The 12,187-nt window shown below is 31.6% G+C and overlaps 1 long non-coding RNA gene and 1 pseudogene across 1 annotated transcript; both read left to right on the top strand.

Moving 5' to 3' along the window:
• The first annotated feature begins 370 nt into the window (after nucleotides 1-370).
• Nucleotides 371-1,915, top strand: LOC114406540 (annotated as a pseudogene).
• A 685-nt stretch (nucleotides 1,916-2,600) lies between these two features.
• LOC114406059 lies at nucleotides 2,601-3,218 on the top strand. The gene is made up of 3 exons (XR_003665344.1): nucleotides 2,601-2,698; nucleotides 3,017-3,071; nucleotides 3,146-3,218. It is a non-coding gene; the product is annotated as an uncharacterized LOC114406059 (long non-coding RNA).
• The last annotated feature ends 8,969 nt before the right edge of the window (nucleotides 3,219-12,187 follow it).

Genomic DNA, 12,187 nt, shown 5'->3' with positions numbered 1-12,187 from the left:
GCTTTCGTTCATCGTTGTCGGCATAGTTGTGGCTCTGTATCAACCTCGAAGGTTTGTATTCAATGCATTAGCTCACATGTTTTCCGTTTGTCTTCCACATGACCCTGATGTGCTTGACATTTGTGACCCTCGAAGGTCATTCTCACAGTTGTGCTTGACGTCAGCCTCGAAGTCGTCTCTCACTAAAGCTTAGCCTGGGTCGTCTCTGAGTTGAAGGTGTTCGAAGATACGACAGACCACTTCATCTGTCAACTCCTTAAAAGGTATGAACCCTAGCAGTGTTGATTCCAGTTTGTTGTTAGCCGAAAGCGTGTGCTTATGTTGTTTAGTCTTTGTTTTTTACTTTTAAATTGATCAATTTTTTTATTTCTTTGATGCCATTGATGGAAAATGGAATGGTGGTGGATCTGAAAAAAGATGTTGCTACCTTGTTTTGTCCAACTTCAAGGGGTGTTGTTCCTGTTAGTGTTGCCAAGTCTGTCACTTTCACTGCAACAGACTGCACCAACCAACCAACTGCTTTGGGTGCTTCTGTTCTCAGGGAAACTATTCCACACTCTCCAAAACCATTACATGAGAATAAGCCCCAGATTTCTGTTGCAACTGCAAAGTAAATACTTTACTTCACTTTCTCCTTGATATGTAGTATTACATGACTGTGTTTGTGTGTGTTTCATATTTAGTTTTTCTTGTCTACTTTTGTTTGGCTTATTAGGTAGTTGATGTTGGTTATGCCTTCATGAAAGTATTTTATTTATTTGTCTTGTCTCTATTTAGTGCTTATAGTTTCTCTATGTGTTTTTAGCTAGTTGGGAGCAAGATGTTTCTTTTCGTGTTGAGTGATTGGGTAGGCATGCAAATGATTCAGGGGAAGAGGAAAGTTCCTTTTTTTCCCCTCTTTTTGTTTAGTCTTTAATCGAGCCTAATATGTAACTGAACCTTAGCTAGTGGATAAACCTGCTTTGTTGTTGTTGTTTATATTTTTATCAGTTGGAATTTAAACTTAAATGAATCAACTCAACCTGTTGCTGATTACTCTCATGTTAGCCTCAAGCGTTAAACAAAGTGTTATTACTTGTGTTCTTTGTAATTTAGAGGATATTCCTTCTATGTTATTAATCATCGTATAGTTACTTTGTTTGTTCCATTATTTTTCTCCTATGTCTTGGTTGTCTATGATCTTGTTGTTATGGTATGTGATTTGGGATTTGAGCTCCTCCAATTATCATTTTCTGTGATTTCTGATCCTGATGCTGAAAGATTTTGACCTTATAGATAAGGATACAAATCTCTATTAGCTAGATTCCTTTTTTTAGAAGAATTTAATCACTGGCTCTGAAAATTGAAAGTTTTTATGAATTTGGTGCCAATAATAGAGTGATTAAATAATGAATTGTTATTATGTGAATCAGGGCGCAAGTTGTGGGATGGCCACCAATCCGTTCATTCAGGAAGAACTCAATGGCTTCTCAGCCTCAGAAGAATGATGTTGCTGCTAATGCAGAAGCCAAGTCTGGATGCCTTTATGTTAAAGTCAACATGGAAGGCTCCCCATACTTAAGGAAAGTGGATCTGAATAGTTTTACCACTTACAAGGACCTCTCTTTGGCACTTGAAAAGATGTTTAGTTGTTTTACACTCAGTAAGTTCCTATGTTTAGCTTTTGGTTGGTGGCATGAATTTGTTTGTATAGTGTTTCAATGGCATAGACTCATATAACTGAATAATATGCATGTATTATTCTGATTATGTTTTATTAACAAGTTTAGGTCAATGTGGCTCATATGGGGTTTCTAGTCGGGAAAATTTAAGTGAAAGTAGATTGATGGATCTCCTTCATGGTTCAAAATATGTTCTTATCTATGAAGACAAGGATGGAGATTGGATGCTAGTTGGTGATGTTCTGTGGGAGTAAGTGCATTTTCTCACTTAATTTCAAAGAGAATGTTTCGAATTTTCACTAATTTGATAGACAACAATTTCTATATTAATTTTCTTTGCTGTTTTAAGAGGTGGAGACCTCTTATTTTCCAATCTTTTTTTTTCTAATATGAAATTATAATAGTTAAAGAGAAAATGTTAATTTTTTGTTTTTTCTTTGAGGGAACAATAATGTTATTGCCCCACTTATTAGATTAGCAATTGAAATCTATGTAAGTTCATATTTAGTTCATTATCTCTTACGGCCAAAAATGGGTGATTAGATCCCAAGGATCAGCTGCTTACATCAGTTGGCACATGGCCTCATGGTTTGGAGAGTTTACACTAGGAAGAATAAAGGAAGGAATGGCAGAATGCTAAGTTGATAGAGAGAGAAATAAAGGAAGATGGTTGTTAATGATTTGGAGTTTATGGTAGTATATAGGTGGGAATGTTGGGTACTGGGGGTGATCATTGAAAACATTATGATAATTCTGAATGGAGAAAAATAGCTCTCTGTAGTAGCTTGGCTTTAACAGTAGAAGATTTCTTCCACTATATTACTTTTATTAATTCTTAGACTTAATATGTGCTAATTTCTTCTTGTTGAATTAATTTCTATGTAACAAATCTTTGGCTTGACCCATTTGAATTGGGTTTTCTCATCTTGTTAGGGGGAAGGTTCATTAATCTACTTGTTGATTTTATCTTGGCCACTTGGTTTATCTACATTGGTGGTATGCTCCATATTAGCAACAGTTATGTTACGTTATGGAAGGTAAGCTCTTGATTGACTAGTTGAGGCAACATGTCTCATGGTGAAAATATCAACCATAATATGCATCAATTCCCATCATGTCAACTTGTTCTTAATTAATTCAATTAGTTGACTCTAAATAATTGTCATTTCTATATAATATGTCACTCTGTAAAAGCTAAAGGAATCTTTGCCTTATCCTTACCTAGTGGGATAAGGCTTTATAGTTGTTATAAAAAATAAATTTTGATGCTTGTGTTTCCTTTTAGGCTTCTACCTCATTCCTTGTTTGTCTCCTTTATATCACTGGTATTGATTTGGTCATATATTTCTGCATAGGTACCAGAAAAAGGCAGCAAGGTTGATCCAAGAAGTCACTGCTTCTGCAAATGATGTAGAATAAGATACCTTATACTTTAATTCATTTTATATTTCCTAAATGCAATTGTGATGAAAATTTTCTCATAGGTAGCCCAAGAGACATTCTCTCTTATTAGAATTGTGCGAGTTTATGGAACAGAAGAAGAAGAACATGGAAGGTGATGATGCTATTACAATTATGTGATATTTATTATATTTTCATTCCTGTTATTTTGTTGTATTCTCATGCATGTTGTCCATTTGTATCTGCAAGTATAAGTGGTGGCTGGAGAAATTAGCTAACATAAGCTTGCGACAAAGTGCTGCATATGAAGTTTGGAATTTTAGCTTTAACATTCTTTATCATTCAACTCAGGTTAGCCAAGGGTTTCTTAAATCACGTATTTATCAGTTTTTATTAATTTATTTATTTCCATTTTTTTCTCCTTTAAGCCTATAATTTTACTCTTGGAAGAAAGTCTGCTAGGATTTGTAATCGATAAATTTTTTGAAGTTTAATTAAACCTTTAATATTGACTTGTGTTTTTATTGAAACATTAAATCTCATAGGTTATCGCTGTGCTATTTGGAGGAATGTCTATTCTAGCGGGTCATATCACAGTTGAGAAACTTACCAAGTTTATATTATACAGTGAATGGTTAATTTATTCTACCTGGTGGGTGGGAGACAATATATCCAATTTGATGCAATCGGTTGGGGCTAGCGAAAAAGTATTCCACTTAATGGATCTCTCACCTAGCAGCCAATCCATAGAAAGAGGAAAACATTTTTTTGCTCAAATATTTCATATGAATAAACACCTTCATATTAGTTTAGTCCTTTTTGTGCTTCTTTTTATTTTGTCAAGTCATCACCTATCTCGAGACTGCATGGTCCCTGCATGTTCAATTCTTATTCTACCAATAGATTGAGCATGGATACTTCCCCAAGAATTATGTGGGATAATTATAATTTTCTTAAGCTATGCATTAAACAAACTCTGTAGTTTACTTATTTGCTTGTTAGGAATAAGGTTGCTCACACTGATACAACAACAAAGTCTTATCTTATCCCATTAGCTAGGATTGCTCACACTAATAGTAACTATAAGTGTTTTAAAACTTTAGATACTTTCTACGATTCTTGATACTGGTTGTTACAAGCAATATTGGAATTTTATTTTTAAAGAAAAATAGAATTTTGTTATTGAACTAGACAAAATGTTTCATTGATTGAAATAGAAGTATAGAAAAGTTAATTACAAAAGAAAGTAAAAAGAAAGTGATTAGCTATTTATAGAGGCACAATGATAACTAAAATCTAACAAAGTGTAACTAACTACACACAATCCTAACAACACAAAATCCTAATTAAAAAATCTCTTAAGTTAGTCTTGAGTCGAACTCTTCACTAGTTTTTCTTCGGTATGATTTGCCACTGCTATTTGCTCTCATTCTTACTTCTTTAACAAATATTTGATGACTTAGATTAGTTAGTTTCATGTAGGTTTTTTTTTAATTTCAGTTTAAAATCTATAAATATGAATTTGTGGAATTTTTAAATATTTGTTTAATGTAGTGTTTTTTTTTGTTTTTTCAGCTTTTCTTTGTGTATGCTGTAAGAGATAATATCATCGATCCTGTCAAAGACAAGGTACCTGGTCCTCTGAACTTTTCTAGAAAAATCATTATTTAATTTAGGATTTTGTCATTGGAATTATAATAACTTTATATAAAAAATTATAATAAGTTGTATTTTGTATGAAATTGTCTTAAGAATTTTTATTTTGTTACACTCTTGTAATTAATATTAAAATTTATTTATAAAATTAATATTTAAATGATAGATTAAATATAAATAATTTGTGAACATCTTATTTTCATTTAATCTATCATTTAAATATTTATTTAATAAATAAGTTTTACTAATAATATTAATTACAATGCTAACGTAAATTATTTTTATTTTTTCTGATGGGATATCATTCAGGAAAAATATCAATAACTAAAAATAATATTTAATTCAAAGACGGTGCTAACGTAAGCACCCTTAAAGACGATGTTGATGTAAGCACCGTCTTTAATGTAAGCACCATATTTGAAAGTTGATCCCTTTCTAAGACGGTGATTTTTGACCCGTCGTTGAAAGGTTTAACTTTCCATGACATCGGCTTCTATGACAATCAACGACTGTCGTTGTATCTTCTTTTTGACCGTCTTAGAAAAGTTTTTTTCTAGTAGTGGGAAGATAATAATTAGAGAATTTCAAGGTGTGGGTATACATTAAGACATTAAGTTCATCAATTTTATATAAATTGCATACAAGAGGTACAATATATAGCGATTTTTTTAAGCAAAAAGAGATTATCCCAACTAGGTTGATATCACAACAAATAGAAGCCCAAACAACAAACCCTATATCCATTAATAGATGAAGAAAAAGAAAAAAATAGGAGCTTGGGGGAATAGAGCCTGACCCAAAAGAAGCCGAAACAAAGTTCTTGTATAATCTATAACAGGAAAGATTTTTCTATCCTATACAAAAAAAATTGTGATAAAAGTTGGTATAAAATCCCATCAATAAAACTTATCTATACTAGTGCCATGGGAGATCAACCTATTTGCCCAGGTGTTCTCCTCTCGAAAAATGTGACCAAATGATTTTGGGTGCAAATTTTACCTTATTAAAAAGATAATTTTATTAGCTTCAATTTGAAAAAAGTACAACTAAATCTTGTTTTGGGAAAGGTTAGAAAAATGTATACCTTTGAAATCAATGTTTTCAGTATTTTTTGAAAAAAGTGAAAATATGGTGGTACTTTAAAGTACTTTCTTCTCGATACATGTATTCTAAATCTTGAAAATTTGAAAATGAATACTCAAGCTAAGTGTCACCTTATTGCTTGAAAATCCTTTACTAATTTTAATTGGAGCATTTTTTGTTTTGTTTTTCTAGGAGTTTAGGATTTGGAGTTTTCCTTCTTTAATCATGAAATGAAATTGTTATTTTTGCTAAGTGTATAAATTGTTTATATGGCTTATGAGGAAATGTTGATTTACTATTTCAAGTTAATTGGAGGACCCCAAAAGTGTAAATTTTGGGAAAATGTTAATTTATGCATGCAATGTATTTATTTTAATTTAACTGTATTGAAGACTAGGAGGAGTGTGAACCTCAAGTACTAAAAATTGTATGTGCATGTGATTGTTTGTATGATACAATTGATTTTCAACCATAGTGTGAAATTGTTAGCATTATGATTTTGTTTGTGGTAGTTTCACATGGACTTGGGTGCGAGTACTTGTGCTGACTAGAGAATGGGGTATAGAGGGTAGGAAGTGAAATTTGAGTTGGAGGACAGAGTGGTTTGAGTGGGAAAAAACAATGATGGAATGTTTTGAAAAGGAAATGTTAGGGGTGCATTTGGTGAAGGATGTTTTGGACACAAAGAGATGGTTGCATAGTGATTCCAAGTCTTACACGGTTCACTTTGCATATTTGACAGTGAACAATTTTGATGCAATGCTTGATTTAGATGAGGTATTTGTACAAATATGGAATTTGTTGGTGTCACCAAAGTTTCATGTATTTCTGTGCAAATTGATGAAAAACAAATTACCAAACAAGGGTTAATTTGAGGAGAAAAGGTATTGAGCTAGGTGTGACTAGTGTTCAATGCCTATTTTGTGTTGTTGAGGAAGAAAATTTGGACCATGTTTTGTTATGTCGTCCACGTGTGGAGGGCATTTGGAAAAGATGGTATAGTTGGTTATAGATTAAAACCACATTGCCTAAATGTGGTAATATGCATTTTAGCCAACATGTGCTTTTTTATGTGAACCAATTGGTTAATGCTAGATGTATATTGGTAGTCATCACTTGGGTCTTATGGAATTAGAGAAACAATATGATCTTTAATGGAAAAAGTTTCGACCATCATGAAATTTTGTAGTAGATCTTGTTCTAAGCATGGTCTTGGATTCAAAATTATTATGCTGCTTCTGAAGCTTGCTTTGCTCAATGGTGCATTAACCCTAGGATTTGTATGTTGGGGTGACAGATGTAACATCTCATTTTTCATAAAATAAACTAAAAATGATTTTATTGAAAATTAAAGCGTTTTAGGAAAATAATAAGGATTTTGTAATTAAATAAATAAGGGAAAATATTTTTTATTAATTAAAATAATGGTTTTAAGGTAAATAAAATAAATATATGTTCTTAGAAAATAAAAAAGATATTTTATTTATTCATTTGATAGGGAATAAAATTGAGTTTCTTTTTATAAAATAAAATAAAGAAAAATAGAGTAAATAATAGACTGAGAGTATCCTAACTATAAATAGAGACATATTAGGTCAGTTTTACATTCTTTACGCTCTCTCATCCTCTTAAATTCGTTTTCCCTTCATCATTTCCCAAAACTCTCTCTTTTTCTCACATACACTCAAATCTATCCCAGTAAAACTACAATCTCGGACTCGTTAACCATTGGATCATCATGAAATTTGAACAACAAGTTTGGAATTTATTTCCACAGACTCTTATCGTTGGGATTTGCGAAATAAGGTCCTTGGATAGAGAAACGTCCTTTGCATGGAGACAGTGAAATGAAGGTTTCAATTCCTTCTCCTTCTTTCTAACGCTTGAAAATCCTAACAGAGCAACCAAAGAAAAATCTTGAGGAATCCTAGGGAACTGTTAGAGATGCTACTATCGTTGCCGGACTAGACACTTGAGTCCGCTTAGAGATAAAAGATGAGTTTATCGCATTTTGGGTTAGAATGAACATGTGTAAGAATTGTTAGAGGATCAAATTGAGATTTAATTTGGGATGCTAATTGTATTGTGATTCTTCCTTTATGATTATAATTACGAGATTGTTGTGTTTGATAGGCCAATTGATGTCCTTATGCGAATTGGTTGATAAAATTGAGTGCTCTTGGTGTTTTCATGTTTTTGACCTATGATTTTGATTACTTTGATTTTGATATGATTATGTGAAATTTTTTGAGGAGTTTAATCATATGAACATAACATATTAATATTATTATTGTGTGACATATATGTAATGCATGAGGCGTGATAACGTGTTATCTTGGGATTATGAAAGTGTGATGAACTATGTATAAGTGACAAATTGAGTATGTATTAAATTATGAGATCACACATGTGTATTAAGATGTTGTGTGCATTGAGTTGTGAGCTATGAATCGTACAATCACATGACTATAAGATCTTTTAAGGGCAACGAGTTAATGCGCGACGAGTATTGTGATGAGATCCACTGTGGGAACCCAACGAGTTTAATCACTTTGAGGCACAACGAGTTAAAATTGTTTTGAGAAAATTGAGGAGTCGTGTGTTTTGTATAGTTCATAGATAGAGTCTGCGTGCTAAAATATTTTCTGGGTTGGACCTGAATCAAGAGGGAGAGATCCTGACAGACTCTTCAGAGTGTAGGCCTTAGGGGTAAATACACTCAGTTTGAATGTTCCTTGAAGCCTACGTTGATCCCATATGGTTAGAGCGTTCTTGCAAAATAGAGTGACCCTAACTGGTCTCCTTATGATTTTACCAAATGAGAGTTACTTGACTTACTAGTGTGTTGTTTGTCTTGTCATGTACTCCTAGGTGCCCAATGAGATTTTTCACTGACATGGTACCACATTGCATATAGGATTGAGTCTTAGTATATTTGTTGCATAACGCTTGTATATTGATCGATATTGATTGGTTGAGTGATATCTTGTTTTGATTCTTGAGTACATGAATGATATGGAAATGTGTGAGACGTGTAGTGTTGAGATGTGATGTCATGCGATAAGTGGTGGAAAATGACGTGAGTTGTATTTAAGTAAACTATATTTCATTTATATGATATGTATATCTATGTTATTTTGTTTCTCTCTATTAGTTAGGAATGTGATAATTCACTCTCGGTATATTGTTTATATTTAGATCCTGTGATGATCTCAAACTTTGTATTTGTGGGAGTAGATGGTTAGGTGGATAACTATAGAGAATCTCATGCTAGAGGATGTGGGAACACAATACTCTGATAGGATGTGACATTGCGACATGAGTTTCAGTATTATTTGCATAATATTTTGAACATGTTATTTCGCTGCTCAACTTGTTTCCTTTTGTTAAAAAAAATTGGATGACCTTGTTTTGGGCCAAAAATGTTTTCATACCCTTATTCGATAAGTTTTTAATTTGGTGATTAACATGAATGTGAACCTTTTACCCATGTGAGCTCTTTTCTGTTTATTAAATAAAATCATTTTAATTAATTCTGTGTTTTCATGTATGATATTATATAAACATGTATGTCAGGGTAGAGGATGTCACAATAGGTTTGCTAGTGGGTGGAATATGGATATGCAGGCTTTTAAGGAAAATGGTGATACTCGTTGCATATTTTAGGGGATTAATATTCTACAAGTGATTCTAGATGCATGTTGATTCATTGCTTTGCTTAACGAGTATAGTTATTGTTGTGGACATAGTGATGTTTTGATATTATGAAGGCTTGACTTCTGGGATTTGTTAATGGCTAATTTGGTGGGATGTAGTTAATGCTAGTTAGTGGGTGGTTGTTCAGTATTTTAGAGATATTAATGCCATAATATTGCAAACCACTTATTCATATAACCATGAAGGATTTTTTGTTGGAACACATACATTGTATATGGGTTGGCACCCTAGTGATTTTTATAATATATTAGAATTTTAGCTAATAATAAAAATTGTGATGACTAAAACTCCGTTATAGTAATTTTAGTACAATGACGAGTACGTGACGAGACACGAAAAGTATGAGATGAAGAAAGTCACATGGGGAATTCTAGCTATAAATATGTTGGAGATCATGAAAACAAAGGTCAAATGACAATGCTCACCTAAAGTGGTGAAGAGGACATAGGTCCTTAAAATGATATGATTATGGAGCTTGAAGAGATGTCTCAAGCTCATGTGCCAGTTCGTTATCGTTTGACACTAAAAGTAGCAAAACCCCACCGTGACAAAGAAAGGACACTCTGAGTAAGGAGAATTGTTGAGTAGTCAATCCTTAAAGTTGTTGGATGACCACGGTTGATACTTGGGCAATGATCGTAGGACATGAATCTTTGGGATGAGACCAAGTTGTGACTAATGTCAACGAACCAACTTGGTAACCCTGACTAACTATGAGTCATTATCAATTGGTGGGAGTCTACCATTGTACCATGATAAAAGCTATACTCTCAATAGTCATCCAAACTAGAATGTTGTAAGACCATTGAATTCTGGGAATTTTAGTGGCAACTTGCCAATGTGAAATGATTACGAAATTAGAAAATGTAAACAATTTGAATGTGAGTGAGACCAATAGACAACCACATTGTCATGGTTAGTAGAACTGTATATGACTTCTTAATTCCTTATATGTGTCGTTAGACAAAGTTGGAAGATTCACTCTTATTTATTTCTTAGGATTAGACAGTAGCACTTTTGGAGATCACAGAGACATTGTCTTGTTCACATTCGTCATTCTCGCCACCATTATTTTTCTTTTGAGGTTTAGTTTGACATGCAGAATTGAGATTAGTAATGACTACTTTAAGTGTAGAATCTTTTATTCTATATATATATATATATATATATATATATATATATTAATATTAGTAGACCTAGACTTTATAACTTTTAGCATATATAAATTTAGTTATCACACTTTATCACTACATGTATTTATGTTATACTTTGAGATTGTACCTATTACCTTATCCAAGAAAAACATATATATTATGATACTTTTTACCTCATGTATATATGTATATCTTGTAAATTAGAGATATCTTTTTTATTTCATCTTGTCTTACTCGTTTTAAATGAAAGGTTCTAGGCAAGACAATACTAAGCTTTTTAAAAAAAAATTCAAATGATATGTTTTTTTTATTACGTGGTATCAACTTTCTGAGTTAATTAATAAAAAGTTTTTAAAAAAATTATGTAACAGTTTTTGAGTAATTAAAATGGAAGTAATACGTTTATCAAATTAAAATAAGATTAAATACTGATTATATGTAAACAAGGAATTACGGTGTTAAAGGGATTACATCCAAGGAGGTAAATTCCAACTGCCATTACTAATGAAGTCAACGAGTGTGGCCTACAGATTGCAGAGAACGTCCTCCGAGATATTGACAACAAAGGCAATTGGTTGGGATGTGAATGTTTTAGTGTTCAATAGTTTAAAGCTAATAATGATAAGGTATTTTTTTAACAAATTTATCTGTTAAAAAATAATACAAAATATATTTCAAAAGAACAAAATTATTTATGTTTTATTCTAAGAATTTCTTTGCCTATTTTTTTTATTTAATTTCATTTTCTAATATTTTCACGGCATTCATTTAAATAGTATTTTTCTCATACCTCGTGTTGAACTCCATTATGAATATTTGAACTCCATTTCGATTTTTGGTTCCTATTAAAGAGATCGAAATCTTACTCTTTTTACTGACTTCATGACAAAAGGAATAGAAGAAAAAAAATTCAGAAACAAGTGGCAGCACTTATAAGGTAAATTTTAATCATTTTATTAAGGTTAAAATAAAGATACTGCTATACATTATTAGAATGTGTTGTTATATCCAGTACATCCCAAATTAAATTAGAAGGAAAGAAAAAATAAGATTAAATAATGAAATGAAATAGGCCGTATTTCATTCTCTTCCATCTCCTCCCATTAGATTAAATAATGAAATGGAATAGACCATATATCATTGGTAGTTAATCTAATGGCTTAGAGTACCACTATCAATCAACTGAATCAAGTCAAACATAGGATATGTTTAGATTGAAATTAAAAATTATAATATAAATCTAATGAATAAAAGTAAAATAAAAATAAAAATAAAATATTTTTTTGATAAAATTATTTTGCTTCAAAAGTATTTTTTCATCTGATTTTTAAACATGTTCATAATTTGAGACTCAATTTCATGATTAATTCATTAAATTTAGTTTATGAACCAACTCGATATATATTAATATATATGTGTGAATATTAATTAATATATTTTATATCATTAAATTTATATATTAATTTTTAATTAATTTCATATTACTTTTGTTATAATATGAAATAAATAATTATA

This window comes from Glycine soja, chromosome 1 (genome assembly GCF_004193775.1).
Source record: "Glycine soja cultivar W05 chromosome 1, ASM419377v2, whole genome shotgun sequence".
In the NCBI taxonomy this organism is placed as follows: Eukaryota; Viridiplantae; Streptophyta; class Magnoliopsida; order Fabales; family Fabaceae; genus Glycine; species Glycine soja.
The sequence above is the reverse complement of the archived record's forward strand: the minus strand, read 5'-3'. Positions and strand labels throughout refer to the sequence as shown.